The 16,019-nt window shown below is 40.1% G+C and overlaps 1 protein-coding gene across 1 annotated transcript in view; it reads left to right on the top strand.

The window, feature by feature from the left end:
- The first annotated feature begins 14,429 nt into the window (after nt 1–14,429).
- Nucleotides 14,430–16,019, top strand: part of btn2a2.L (butyrophilin subfamily 2 member A2 L homeolog) — a 93,870-nt gene continuing 92,280 nt past the window's right edge. The window contains exon 1 of the mRNA XM_041565188.1: nt 14,430–14,527. The gene's annotated coding sequence lies outside the window, so the exon portion shown is untranslated. The remainder of the gene's footprint in view (nt 14,528–16,019) is intronic.

A 16,019-nucleotide genomic window follows, 5' to 3' on the forward strand; every position in this document is an offset into this window, starting at 1 on the left:
TTGCTATAGAAAAGGATATTGCAGCAAGCAGTAAAAAAAATCCAAAATTATTTTTTAAATATGTTAATAGTAAAAAAATGAAGCAGGAAGGGGTGGGACCCTTACTATCAGAGGGGGGTCAGCTGGTTGATGAAAACAAATTAAAAGCGCAGATTCTAAATTCATATTTTTCATCTGTCTACACAAATGAGGAACCAATAAGTGAAGGTTTCCTTCTTAACAGTCCCAATTCTAGTAATACAACTAATGATGCATGGTTCACACATGAAGAAATTCAAAAGAGACTAGAACATGTTAAGATTAACAAAGGTCCAGGGCCAGATGGTATTCATCCCAGGGTAATTAGCGAGCTTAGCTCTGTGATTGCCAAACCTCTTTACTTAATTTTTCAGGATTCATTGAGATCTGGCATAGTGCCGAGAGACTGGCGAATTGCTAATGTGGTGCCTCTATTCAAAAAAGGATCCCGTTCTCAGCCTCAAAACTATAGGCCAGTTAGTCTGACGTCAGTGGTAGGAAAGCTTTTCGAAGGGTTAATAAAGGATAAGATACTGGACTTCATAGTAAATCATAATACTATGAGTTTGTGCCAGCATGGTTTTATGCGTAATAGATCTTGCCAGACTAACTTAATTTCTTTTTATGAAAAGGTAAGTAGAGACCTCGATTCTGGGATGGCAGTGGATGTGATTTACTTAGATTTTGCTAAAGCATTTGATACAGTGCCACACAGAAGGTTACTGGTTAAATGAAGGAATGTTGGCCTGGAACATAGTATTTGTACCTGGATAGAGAACTGGCTAAAAGATAGACTACAAAGAGTGGTGGTAAATGGAACATTTTCTAATTGGACCAGTGTTGTTAGTGGAGTACCGCAGGGCTCTGTACTAGGTCCCTTGCTTTTCAACTTGTTTATTAATGACCTGGAGGTGGCCATTGAAAGTACTGTTTCTATTTTTGCAGATGAGACTAAATTGTGCAGAACTATAGGTTCCATGCAGGATGCTGCCACTTTGCACAGTGATTTGTCTAAACTGGAAAACTGGGCAGCAAACTGGAAAATGAGGTTCAATGTTGATAAATGCAGGTTATGCACTTTGGCAAAAATAATATAAATGCAAGTTATACAGTAAATGGCAGTGTGTTGGGAGTTTCCTTAAATGAGAAGGATCTTGGGGTCTTTGTAGATAACACATTGTCTAATTCTGGGCAGTGTCATTCTGTGGCTACTAAAGCAAATAAAGTTCTGTCTTGTATAAAAAAAGGGCATTAACTCAATGGATAAAACATAATTATGTCTCTTTATAGGTCCCTGGTGAGGCCTCATCTGGAGTATGGGGGCAGTTTTGGACTCCAGTCCTTAAGAGGGATATAAATGAGCTGGAGAGAGTGCAGAGACTAAGTGCAACTAAATTGGTTAGAGGGAGGGAAGAGTTAAATTATGAGGGGAGACTGACAAGGTTGGGGTTGTTTTCTCTGGGGGAAAAAAGGCGCTTGTGAGGGGACATGATTAGACTTTACAAGTACATTAGAGGACATTATAGACAAATAGCAGGGGACCTTTTTACCCATAAAGAGAATGACGTACCAGAGGCCTCCCCTTCAGACTAGAGGAAAAGAAGTTTCATTTAAAGGAACAGAGTAGGGGGTTCATCACAGTCAGGACAGTGAGGTTGGGGAATGCACTGCCGGGTGATGTTGTGATGCTGATTCAGTTAATGCCTTTAAGAATGGCTTGGATGATTTTTTGGACAGACATAATATCAAAGGCTATTGTGATACTAAGCTCTATAGTTAGTATGGGTATATAGAATTTAATTAAAAGTAGAGGGGTGTATGTATGGATGCTGGGTTTTCATTTGGAGGGGTTGAACTTGATGGACTTTGTCTTTTTTCAACCCAATTTAACTATGTAACTATGTTTAGTGCACTCAACTTCGTCTTGCTACAAGATCCAGGAACTCAATTACAAATTGTTAAGTAGATGGTATAGAACTCCAGCTAAATTGGCCAAGATATATAATACACTCCCACCAACATGTTGGAGATGTAACAAAGGGGTTTGGGACTCACATCTTTTGGGGATGCCCAGGTCTAACAGACTACTGGTCTCTGATAAGAGATGTCATTAAAGAGATCACAGACGTGGAAATCCCAAATGCACCCATGGAGATACTTCTTCACCTCACCCCCAACTCAATTCGGGCTTATCACAAATCTCTTGTACCAATTCTGCTAGATACAGCTAAACTACTTATTAACTACTTATTCCCATAAATTGGAAACAACGCACACACCCCAGGTTGCTACATTGGATATGAAAGATTATAGAGATTGAGAGATTCGAGGGATATAAAGCATCAACCACACAATATATAGAGAAATACAATCAGAAATGGTTTTATTGGGTACAGTTTAAAAATACAGACAAGTATAAAATGATGACGCAGATTTAGGTAACCAGGACTAGGGAAGATTATTTAGAGAGGGGATATATTTCCTGATTGGGCCTGATACTTACGGGAAAACATAGACTCAGGGATTTTGGGACAGATCGATCTCCATGCAATAACTGATATATTCTAGATTTTACATGAAGATGCGGTTAAGTGGGAGCTGAACTCTCTCGTCTGGAGGACCCAAGGACATAAACCACTGTAGCAGGGTAGGTGCTTCACGATTACTGTAAACACTGTATAGTTGATAAAGTGTATGTATTCAATAGCATAGCGGGATCAGCTTAAAGATTTCGAGACACCCATCCGTGAGACATCCCATGCGAGAGATATCTATGTCTGCTGTCTGATTTTGACTTCTTTCCTTTTCATCTTATCTTATTTCTTCCTTTTCTTTCTTCTCTATCGTCTTCTTTCTGCAGTAGATTCTTTATGTTTACACTTGTGGTTTTCATTACACACAGAGAGGAAATGTTACTTCATTAATGACACTGTGTTATTGTATAAAGAGTGGCCAAATGGACATTGTATTCTTCTATCTGATTCTCTGAAGTGTAAAACTCTTTTCTTTTTTCTGTAACCTTTTGAAATTTCAAATAAATCAGAATTTAAAAAAGAAATGGTAAGTGTACTATGTGAAGCATGATTGTTTCATTTTATTAGACATTTAGAAGCCTATATTTTTTACAGAAGTAGAATTACATCAAAATTGTAGCATATTTTGAAAGCTGGGGTTGTCCTGAAAAAAACAATATTTCTTGTAGTCCCAACATGTCAGTACACATGGGCTTTGCCCCTCCCAGACCTGGAGGTAGGACCTATAACAGCCAATCAAAATGAATCATGACCTATAAGATCACATGACTTCCTCCTCACCACAGTTATTTTTTGTCCTACTGGACAGGGGGGTAGGATCTCCCTCCTCACTTTTTCTTTCCGGTCTGGTGGTTTCCTGGGTGTTTTAGTTCTGAGATGGCCGTTGCCATCATTCTAGTTATGTCCTAGGGAGATTTTTGTTTTTAACAGTTGCAGGATTTTTGTTCTTTGCCAAGTGGGGTTTTATATCATATTGCCATATTGCAGGTATTCCTCTAGTCACTGAGGGAACCTTTTAAGCAGAATCTGGTTATTCTTAATCTGTAATGTTTGTTCCTCTCTGTAATTTAGTGGTTGGTTTTGTAGCTCTTGTTGTTAATCGCTTACTATGTCCTAGGGCAGGTTGTTCATATTCTTGTGCCTTTTATCTACCTTTTTCAGGAGATATACATTTTATCAGCTCCCCTGTTGGATGGATGTGATGCTGGTCTTATCACTCAGGGCCTCCTTAGCATCAGTTTGGTTATTGCCTTATGTTTTGGGGAGTATGGGGCATGGCACGAGTGCTAACATTTCTTAAGTGCTAATATTTCACAAGTGCTTAGAAATGACAGTTAAACAAGGCAGTTCCATGGAACTAACTCCTATCTCTGACACTGCCTCACCTGCTGCCCTGTCCTATGGGGGCTACACCTTACTCATACTTACTCATACTTACTCATACTTACTCATACTTACTCATACTTACTCATACTTACTCATACTTACTCATACTCCCACACCTGCTAACAGACCTGGAGGTGGGGTACGTTTGCTTCTCTCTCCCCGCTCTACTTTTAATGTTCTTCCACCTGTTCCCTCTCTATCATTCTCCTCATTTGAGTCTCACTGCATTAGGCTCTTTTCTCCTGTTTCACTCTGCATTGCTCTTATATATCCACCACCAGGAGCAACTGCACAATTTCTGGACAACTTTGCTGCCTGGCTTCCTTACTTTCTTTCATCTAACATCCCATCCATCATATTAGGTGACTTTAATATACCCGTTAACAACATTAACAACTCTTCTGTCTCTAAACTTCTCTCACTAACCTCCTCCCTAGGCTTATCTTTGTGCTCAGACTCCCCCTCTCACTCCAATGGTAATGCTCTGGATCTCATATTTACCAGACTCTGTTCAACCTCCAATTTTACTAACTCCCCATTTCCCCTCTCTGATCACAATATGGTCACATTTCAACTCTCACTAACTCCCTCCTCACCCCCTGCTATTCCCCAAACACGTACTTACTGTGACTTGCAAGCTGTAGTCTCATCTCTCTTCTTCCTTTCACTCTCTTCACTCTAATATCTCAGCCATCTCATGTCCTAATGTGACTACTACTATAGTCCTCTCACCACTGCCCTAAATGAGCTGCTCCTATAAAAACTAAACGTTCTAGACCCAAACCACTTCAACCGTGACATACTGCTCATACACAAGCTCCAAAGACATTCACTAGAGGGGGGCGGGTCCTGGCTCGGGACATGCAGCCGGGCCCTGCCCCCCTCCGTACACCCCGAAACGGCTGCATTTACAGCCGCATTTAGGTAAAAACACAGTGGTGGGAGCTGCTGAACTGAAGTGAAGTGCAGAGAGTGCGGCTGCTAAAACAGGAAGTGAGAGACCCTGCGGGAGGCCCTGCCCATCCGGCTTCCAGTGAACCGTAGGGACAGAAGCAGCAGAGAATGGAGAGGCATGTGAGGGGCGGAGCCACAGTGGGAGCTAGGATGGAGGAGCGGTCCTAGAGCCCTCCAGATGCCCTGAAAGGTACAGTCGTTTATAATTAGTATCCCTCACTTAAGCTAAATATAGAGCGGCCCTTTGGGGAATTGCCTGACCCAATAAATTGTTAGTCCGGGCCTGGTCTGGCCAGTCCTACACTCACTCACCCCTGGTCTGGCCAATCCTACACAGTCCTACACTCACACTCACCCCTGGTCTGGTTAGTCCTACACTCATACTCACCCCTGGTCTGCCCAGTTCTAAACTCACATTAACAATGATCTGACCAGTCCTACACTCACACTCACCCCTGGTCTGGCCAGTCCTACACTCACACTCAAAATGGTCTGGCCAGTCCTACACTCACACTCACTCCTGGTTATATACATACATATACTTTCCAATGAGTATTCACACTCCAAAGCTGCTGTTAATGGCGGGGTGCACAGTAATTTTGTATGTAACAATTATCTTCAGACCAGCACTCCCTTGGTAATGTTATTGTTGCATAGTATCAAATACCCGACGTTTCGGGCCACATTTGGACCTTTTTCAAGGATGATACAAAACTTTAAAAACTCACATTAAATAACAAAGTGCTTCATCTCAAACCAATCAGTGCCCTCATTCAATTAGCATTTCAGTGTGAATCATGCGTTTCAATTCACATATAGCGAATATCCATATATATTAAAATTAACAATTTCATGTCCATCATGTACATATCAACAGTGCATAAATAAACATCTATGTATTTCCATAAAAAATATAAATACGAGAATAAATATTTAATATTCCTGAATACACCGTGTCTGTGTTATAATTTAAAAGATCAACTTGTAATACTTGCAAAAAGGTGAAAAAAAAAAGTGTAACAAATCCTAAAAGGAAACAAAAGACAAAAAATGAAACAGTAACTATTACTAAAAATCTTAATTAATACACTGTAACAACTACTGAGGTAAAATGGAACAAATTGTCTGCTAACCCTAATCTGCTTCCAGGAGAAATTCAATTTAAGTTAACTTGTCCTTTCATACCATAAGGCATCATACAATTCAACTCATAAATCCAGAACACCTCCCTCTTCAATAGCATTTTCTCTATATTGCCTCCCCTTGGGTGAGCTCTAACATACTCAATACATCTGAATGAAGAGGCATCATGTTTGGCCTCTGACCTGTCATGTCTCTTGTCAGACTTGTCCCTCAGATCTAAGGACTCAATTGCTCCTTCAAGTTCCTTGAGCGTGAGTAACTAAATCTAGGTCTCTTACTCACTCTCCCTCTCAGCTGCTCATCCGTATCTACTACATCCCAGTGTTTCATCTGTTTTACCTCAGAACTTCTTAAACTGTATTGGCTGGTGTAGTAAATCTCACCTTTCGGTCGCCGTTTATCTGGTTTGTTGGTTGTGTCTCCCACCTGCAACAATTCCTCACAATTTAAACTCTCTGCCCATTTCCATATGTTATCCATTGTCTCGAGTAGCCTCTTTGAGCAAATTTCTCACTCATAACCTTTAAATCCAGTCTCCTCTTGGAGATCTCACTGTCAATTCTGGCCGCCCGTAACATTTGTGACTTGGGCAGTGAGTTCACTAAGGGGCAAATTCACTAAGATTCGTAGTTGCGCCAGGCGAAACTTCGCCACGCTTCGCCACACTTCGCCAGGCCTAGTTTTGCCAGCGCGTAATGTTGCGAAGTTTCGCTAGCGTTGATTCGCTAAGTGAAGCGAAGTTACGCTAGCGAAGGTTAATTTGCATACGGCGCCAATTCAAATTTCAATGGAGGAATATGTAGAATCACTACAAATGCCTGGGAAACCTTCAAAACATCAAATACATTTTTTTTTTGCTCTACACATGTGCCCACTGTATAGTTAAGTTGCCATGAGTCAGGAAATGTCGGGGGGAAGGAGGGGAGCCCCAAAAAAAATTTTGATCTTTTTCAGCCTATCACCCATAATATAGAAAAGACGCCAGTGTTTTTTGGGACTTAGAAAAAATTTGAACTTTTTTTGAAGCAGTCCCTATCTACTCTATTGCGCTTCGCCTGGTCTGAGGTGGCGAAGGAAGTCTAGCGTAAAAGGTAGCGTTCAGTACACTGCGCGCGTTAGTGAATTTGCGTAGTTACGTCGCTAGCGAAAATTCGCCAGGCGTAAGGGTGCAAAGTAACACTAGCGAATCTACACCAGCGTTCGTTAGTGAATTTGCGAAGTAACGAAAATGCCCAACGCTAGCGAATTGACGCTAGCGTTTGGCGCTTCGGCGCTTAGTGAATTTGTCCCTAAGTGTCTGGGGCTGTGACTACAGTGATGCAGTTTGTTGTTCCTATCAGTCGACTTGGTAAATATACACGTCTGTAACCTCCCTCCATTTTTGTTTACTGTCACGTCCAAGAAATTTTCGCTGTCCTTGCTGAAACTCCTCTTAAGTTTTACTGGACTATCCAATTGATTTAATTGCTCCACAAATTCAATTAGTTCTCCAATGGGCCCCAACCATGAAAAGAAAATATCGTCGATATAGCGCCTGTAAAAAGCGCCATATCTCCGAAACAAATTATGTGAAAAAATGTGTTGGGTTTCAGATTCCTACATGAACGCATTGGCATATGTGGGAGCTACTCGTGACCCCATAGCGGTCCCAGTGCGTTGCAGATAATATTGATTCTCAAACTTAAAGTTATTACGATATGAACTCCAGCAAAGACAGCGCAAACTCCGTTGGAGGACCCACATACTCGGGGTTCCGCAATATCAAATTTCTCACAGCTGTTACCCCCACCTTATGCGCTATACAAGTGTACAAGCTTAGTACATCTAATGGAACCATCACCAGATCATTTAATGGTAAATCCACACTCTGTATCATTCTGAGAAAATCATTAGTGTCCTGTAAATAGCTCCCGATCTTCTGGATGCCTGGTTGCACTAGATAATCAATAAAATGTGCAATATTCTCATTTAGAGAGCCTCGGGAAGATATTATAGGATGACCCGGTGGGTTTTCACTATTTTTGTGTACTTTCGGCAGCGTATAAATCACCGGTATGACTGGAAATGTTGGTATCAAATACTTATACATGTTCTCCGTAATCCAACCTTGCAATTTTGCCATTTTCAGTAAATTACACAGCTCTACTTTATATTTATCCATAGGATTAAATAACAATTTGCCATAATTGTCAGTATCTGATAGATGTGAAAGCAACTCGTTATGGTAATATGAATAATCCATAATCACTATCCCACCAGCCTCATCCGCATTGCGAATAACAATGTCCTTATTGTCCTTAAGGGTTTTAATTGCTTCTCTCTCCATCATAGTCACATTGCCTCTCTTCTTTTCTTCTCTATCACAGTAAAGTTCAAACATATCGTTGTTAAGGAGACGGTGGAAAGTCTTGATGCTTACGGGGTCCTAATCACTCTTGTGTTTGAATATGTGTTCCAAAGTGTCTCTGACTTCACAATGGGGTTCAACTCCAGTATTGGCTCCCTGTGTAATTCTCCCAATGGCCCCACTTTGCCTCTCTATAATCCCTCCATCACTGTTCTTATCCCCAAACCGCACTTTGTTATTTAATGTCAGTTTTTAAAGTTTTGTATCATCCTTGAAAAAGGTCTAAACGTGGACCGAAACGTTGGGTATTTGATACTATGCAACAATAAAATTACCAAGTTTTTAAAGAGAGTGCTGCTCTGAAGATAATTGATATATATATAGAGAGAGAGAGAGAGAGAGAGAGAGAGAGAGAGAGAGAGAGAGAGAGAGAGAGAGAGATTTGTTTGCAAGGATCCGCACACCAATGTTATTTTCATCAAAAATAGTGTTTTATTTAGTACATAGATCCGACGTTTCGGCCCACATTTGGGTCTTTTTCAAGGATAATGTATGTACATCAAAATGGTGCTTTTATACCACTCCCCCATTTGAATCTGGCGCCAAAAGTGACGTCATTAACCTCCCAAAACATTTTTCTATCACCCATAGTCCTGTAACTTGTATATTCCACGTATATAATTTTTCACCACTAGGTGGCACCGGTGCTCTGTGTGAATTGTCCATGAAGTGTCATGTATGTTCTGTTATCTGTAAAAGTGATTACAAATTATATACATAGTGTCAAATATGCGACATAGTAAATAAGAAATAATGTGGCTCAATTTTTTTAAAAACAATGTTGTAATAAACTGGCCTTGAATCTAATCCTGTCTTTTGTCGTTTTTATCGTTTCTTGTTCGCTGATCCAGTTACGTGAAAGTTCGATGTTATTACAGAAAACAATTTAGCACCAATTGTCCATTTAACCCACGTGGAGCCACACAATCTAATTAGAATATCCAAAAGGCGTCTCTTCTCAGCAGAGCCTTATTATAGTCACCAGCCCTTGGTCTCATGGGTATGTGGTCTATGGGAATCTGAAGGAACAAGGGCTGGGTCTGGCTTCTGCCTAATGTTTCACAACTAACTGCTCAGATATTTCTTCTTTCTTTTCCTTTTTATCTGTTTCACTTGTGTTTGGGTCTAATGCTGCTCTGATGCTTCATCTGTGAATCCCAATTCGCTCTTTCAATTGTCTAATGGGTTTTCCGCAATAAATCAATCCACAGGGACATTTAATAATATATATATCACCATTGTAGTGATACACGTCATCCTATGTTTTATTCTATATCTTTTCCCTGTTTGTGGCTGGTGGGAGTCATTTGCTAATATCATAATATACTACACATAACACAACCACTGCATTTATAGAGCCCTGGTCTCTGTGTGAGAAAACGTTGCCTTTGCGGTTTTCTGTATTACGTGGAATATACAAGTTACAGGACTATGGGTGAGAGAAAAATGTTTTGGGAGGTTAATGACGTCACTTTTGGCGCCAGATTCAAATGGGGGAGAGGTATAAAAGCACCATTTTGATGTACATCCATTATCCTTGAAAAAGGCCCAAATGTGGGCCGAAACGTCGGATCTATGTACTAAATAAAACACTATTTTTGATGAAAATAACATTGGTGTGCGGATCCTTGCAAACAAATCTCTATATGAATTTTTGGACTTTGCGCTCACAAAGATTAAGCAAAGTCCAGTCTTCAGAGTGCGGTCGTTTGACACAGATTATATATATATATATATGCAAATTAGGGGTGGGAAGGGGAAAACATTTTTTACTTTTTTGTTTTGTGACAAAAAGTCATGCGGTTTTCCTCCCCGTCTCTAATTTGCATATAAAAGTTCAGATTCAGAAGGATTCGGCCGAATCTGAATCCTGCTGAAAAAGGCCGAATCCCGAACTGATTCCTGGATTGGGTGTATCCCTAAATAGAAGACATGATAGTACTGTACTTACATTGTGGGGAGGAATAGGCAAAGGTGGGCTTAAAGCAGAAACAAAAAGGTTGAAGAAGGACAGGTTCAAATATATTGATATATTAATAGTATAAATCTAATATTAGAGATATTTATAGCTATACAAATATATAGAGGAGTGAGGAGACATAGGGGTATTAGAAACTGAGAGGTGATTGTGGAATAAATCAACAGAGTGAAAATATCAATATAAATAAGAGAAGAGAATAGAGTTAAAGATTCAATGAGACAGTGGGACAAGGAACTGAAGGGGTCAATGTGATTTGTGGCAAATGTCCTGGAGAAAATGATTGAAGGCAACTAACACCCAACTTGTACCTATAAGATTTAATAATGTGAAAATAAGAAATTACTCAGCTATTTATACACAAGTTCATTAATACTCTCTATCTGTCACATGCACATCTGCTCTCATTTTATTCTTCCTCACACAGAGGAGGAACAGGAAGTTTACTGAGGGAAGGGGAGGAGCAGGAAGTTTACTGAGGGAAGGGGAGGAGCAGGAAGTTTACTGAGGGAAGGGGAGGAGCAGGAAGTTTACTGAGGGAAGGGGAGGAGCTAAGATGGAATTGCATGAGAATAGGCAGCAAACTTAACTGAATAAATTTGGGATGGTCCATTTGAAGGGGTGGTAACTCCTGGATTTAAGCCTTGCTTAATCTTGTGGCAGCTCTTTACTGGAGTTATTAAGAAATGTGCTCATCTAACAAAGAACAAAACAAAAGAATATAAATATATATGGCAAGAGAATATAAATTATTATGTAAGTGCCCCCCTTCTTTGTATTTCTGGATGCCCATCCCTTGTGTCCCACCAGAGCTGCAATAAGTTTTATCACAGGATCTTTTTGTACTGGGGGAGGGTGGCAGGGGCCCCGGGTGTGAATCCTGCACCCACTATCACCCACTATCACCCACTATCACCCACTATCACTCCCTGTTACACCACTGGTTACATTTATTTTAGTGCATTTGTCACACATTAGGGTTTTGGCTGCTTCTCTTATTGAATCACAGACAGTATTAGGGGCCACATTGTGAGTCAGGACAGTGTGAGATGTGAGGCTACAACATATATTGTGTTCCCTAATACTCCCTGTGTTTGCTTGTCTCTTGGGGAACAGTTTGTCATTCAGTTACACATGTAGAAAAAAAGGAATATGTAGCTACACACACACATATATACACACACATATATACACACACACACATACATACACACAGACACACATATATATACACACATATATACACACACATATATATACACACATATATACACACACATATACACACATATATATACACACATATATACACACATAGTGAGAAATACAGATGCACATACATGTGAGGGCACATTGCCATTGAAACAAACCCAACACATTAACTAGAGAAAAAATGCCACAAACATACACAGGTACAAACACACACTGATAAACAGACACACACACTGATACAGACAAAAAACTGTTACAAAATAGAAACAAACAAAAACTGTTTTTCTAGAAGTAGCTCAATCCCTTGTTTTAACTAATTAGAAGGGGCTGCAAATTCCCAAAGTCTTCCCAAGCTTTTATATATATATTTATATATCACTAAACAATGTAGGGGCTGCTGTCCACAAATTTTGTGAAAACAGCAAAACTGAAAGACACACTAACACACATATATAACACACATATATAACACACATATATAACACACATATATAACACATACATATATAACACACATATATATAACACACAGATGTAACACACATGTATATGACACACATATATAACACACATATATAACACACACAGATATAACACACACATATATAACACACATATATAACACACATATATAACACACACATATATATAACACACATATAACACACACATATATAACACACACATATATAACACACATGAATATGACAAAGGCACAAGTCACATTTGTGGAATTACAGGCAGGTCATTAGGAGACACTTCGACTACTTTGTTGTAATGAAGTAACAGCAGAGAGAGCAGAGTCAGCAGATACTGGGGATCCTGAAATATTGGGGTGAATGTTTCTCAGCAGTGCTTCCTGGGTATGTTAATGTCTCATTATACACAGATTGCTTTACTGCACTGCTGACAGTAGGGGAGCACTTTATGGCAGGAGGGGGAGGAGCAGACATTCAGATGAAGCAGTAAGTGCAGCAGAGCTAAAGGGAGTCGGTGTTGTTAATAACCTGCAATCACATCTGTGTGCAGGCCCGGACTGACCATCTGTGAGATTGGGCAATTGCCCGATGGGCTGCCTCTTCCTTCTGTATATGGGCCGCTAGAAGCAATTAGAAATAAAGAATCGGAACATCCGTACTGACGAGCTTTGCAGTGTGTGTGAAGGAGTTGAAATAATTCCCTCCCTCTTCCTGGGTCCTGAAGTGCTGCACATTTACATAACGGCTCAGCAGCCAGCCCAGCCAATGCTTTCTATAGGTCAGGTGACTTACTCACTGACCTATAGGAGAAGATACAAATAGGCGCGCCTCTTTTTGAGAGCCTGCAGCCAACTTATCTCTCTGGCTCCGTGGGGACTGGGGCTGTGCGACCTGCAGGAATCAATTAACCCTCTCAGCCTGGAGCTGAACAGATCTGCACAGAGAGGAATCAGTAAAGCAGCTGAGCATAACAGGCCCAAGCTAAAGACAAAACAGTAAGAACTTGTACCTGACTGTAATTGGCAGCAACGGGGAAATGCTCAAAATAGGAGATGTCTGCCTGATTTTTAACAATAACTGTCATTAAAATAGAAGGAAATGTACAAGAGCTCATTGATTAATATAATGGTTACCTAATACAGCACATGCTAGCAATGATTATGTTTATCATACTGCTAAGGGTGGTAGAACTACAGCTCTCACATTTAGCTGGTATGCCAACCTATAATTCATTATTTCATCTGCTTCCAACCCCAATGAATTATCTGTAAAACTATTTGGAGGAACAGTTAATGTTGGCTAGCCATAATGAGAGAGTTGTAGTTCTACCAAACAGGACTGGACCAATTTAGTTTGGCTCCCTATACAAGAGTTTCAATTAGCCCCCCCCCCCTTCAGGCATTACCATTTCCCACCTTACCATGACAATATTTAAATAAAGAAAGCAAGAAAGTGTACAATACATTAATGAATAAAACTTTCCATTTATATAAATATGTATATGCAGCCATCCATCATACTGCCCCTGTACCTGGCAAACAAGCCCACCACACAGAAGCGGCTCTTAAGCTGTAGGGAGAAGATGAGGAAGGTGAGGCGGGAGGTGAATTCCGTTCTGCCCGGCAGCCCGAGTACCAGGTTTATAGAAATAAATTATTGAATAAGCGCAAAGAATTAAAAATAAAATCATCTTTAAAGTGTGCCCCTCGATGATGGCGCCTTACGCAGCCACTTATTCTGCCTACCCCTAGTTCCGGCCCTGCTACAAAATAAGGTATACCATCCTACTATGAGTTCTGAAATAATCTCTGTGCCATCCTACTATAAGTTCTATGGTATTTATACTGTATATATGAAATAGTCATCATTTTGTAGCGGCATCTTAGCGCCTGATGCTTTATAGCTAACCTATTTTCTGCACTCAATAGGCCACTTTTCAAAGAATGTTTACAATAATGTCTGTGATTTTAAACTCTCTAGGTTTTTGGTGAATCCTTTAAGTTGACCTTGTTATATTTAGAGAAATTTCACATATAGAAAAAACGTATCTGACATAAAGCTTTGCAGGGTCCAATAACTGCATTCTAACTTGAGCTTGGATGCCATGGGTTATTTTTCCTGCATTTTATTGAATATGGTGTTTTGTGTAGCATTTGTTGTCATTTAAAACCTTTATATTCTGCTCGGACGCGGGCTGCTTAGATGTTTTTGCCTGGGCTGCTTTTAACTCCCAGTCCGGCCCTGTCTGTGTGTGTCTGTTAGTAGTGTGTGTGTGTGTGTGTGTGTGTGTGTCTGTCTGCATGTGTGTGTGTCAGTAGTGTGTGTGTGTCAGTAGTGTGTGTGTGTTTGTGTGTAGGAGAGTTGGAAGATCCCATCTGGTGCTCAGGATCATTTCCCCGGCTGCTTCTTACTAACGGTGAGTAAATTATTCCCCCAGCTCTGTCTGATGCCCCCACTAAATGCCCCTCTCATGCTCAGACTAATTCAGTGATATATATGAGATATATTGTGTCATTTCTATGTATAACATTAGCACAGCTCTCCGACACAAACACTAAAGGGAAAGTGAAAGTAACTTCCTAGGTTAAAGGGGCAGTTCTCCTTAAAGTCTTACTTTCAATACTACACAAAAATCTTACTTTTTAAATATCTTTCTTGTTTAAATTCTTTTTCCTAAAATACAAGATTAAAAATAAAGGAGCTGCAGTCCCCCTTTTCCCTAGTAGTAGTACAGTAAGCTCAGCCCCAGCTCTCTGAACTGTTACAGCTTTAACTCCAGCAACTCGTGTATCGGCTCATTACTGTTCCTCTATAACTGACTGAAATAAAGTATAAGAAATGTCAGGATTGTATCACAGTGTAACATGTAACTCTGAGCACAATACACAATATGAACTGGTCCCAGCAGGCAGCACAGCAGATATCTGTCACTAATATATACAAAGGCTGTTCATATACTCATTTCCCATTCGTTTCTGTAGAGGTGCAACTCCCAGCACTCCCAGATACCCTGTACTATTAACTTCCTAAAATTATTTTACCCTCATGAATGATCAGTATTTGTACAGGTTACAGTGGGAATTGTGCTTATAATGTATAGGAAGGATCACGTGTATCTGCCCCTGTATTTTATTTATTATTTGTATTTACAGTTACATTTATTTAGTCCCGCCTACTGTCAACTCCCGGGGACTCATTACTGTACATGTAGCCGGGAGTTCTTGGGACATGTCAGTTAAACAGGCAACATCACTGGAAAGATCTTATTGAACCCCAAGTTGTTCTGTGTGGGTCACATAGATAGGACCTATAGTACCACACAGGTAGGTGTGTGCAGAGTGAGTATGTGTATCAGGGTCTACTACATACTGCTACTAACATTGTACCCCTTAATATTAGCAAAGGTAAGTCCTGTAATATAGCTGGTTACTATAGGTTTGTGGACGATATATTGGTGATCTGGGATGGGCCACTAACCGGGTTTGAAGACATGGTACAAATGAAGCCCATCCTACGATTAAATTCACCACCGAAATAGGGGCCCATAAAATCAATTTTAAAATCAATTTTTTGGACGTCACCATAACAATTGAGAATGGGTTAATAAATACTTAACCTGTACCGGAAAAGTACTGATAAAAATAATATTTTGCATGCCTCCAGCTATCACACACCCAATGTAATTAGGGCTATACCGAAAGGTCAGTTTATTAGAGCCCGGAGAATCTCCTCACAAGAAAAGGACTACACAGTGGCATCTAATACCTTAAAAGAGAGATTTATTAAAAGAGGGTACAAACCCAAACTAATAGATACATGCGCCAAGGAGGTTCAAGAGATGCCCAGAGAAAACCTACTTTCCTATAAGACTAAAAATGAACAAAAATGCCTTCCCTTTGTGAGTCAGT

This window comes from Xenopus laevis, chromosome 6L (genome assembly GCF_017654675.1).
Source record: "Xenopus laevis strain J_2021 chromosome 6L, Xenopus_laevis_v10.1, whole genome shotgun sequence".
In the NCBI taxonomy this organism is placed as follows: domain Eukaryota; kingdom Metazoa; phylum Chordata; class Amphibia; order Anura; family Pipidae; genus Xenopus; species Xenopus laevis.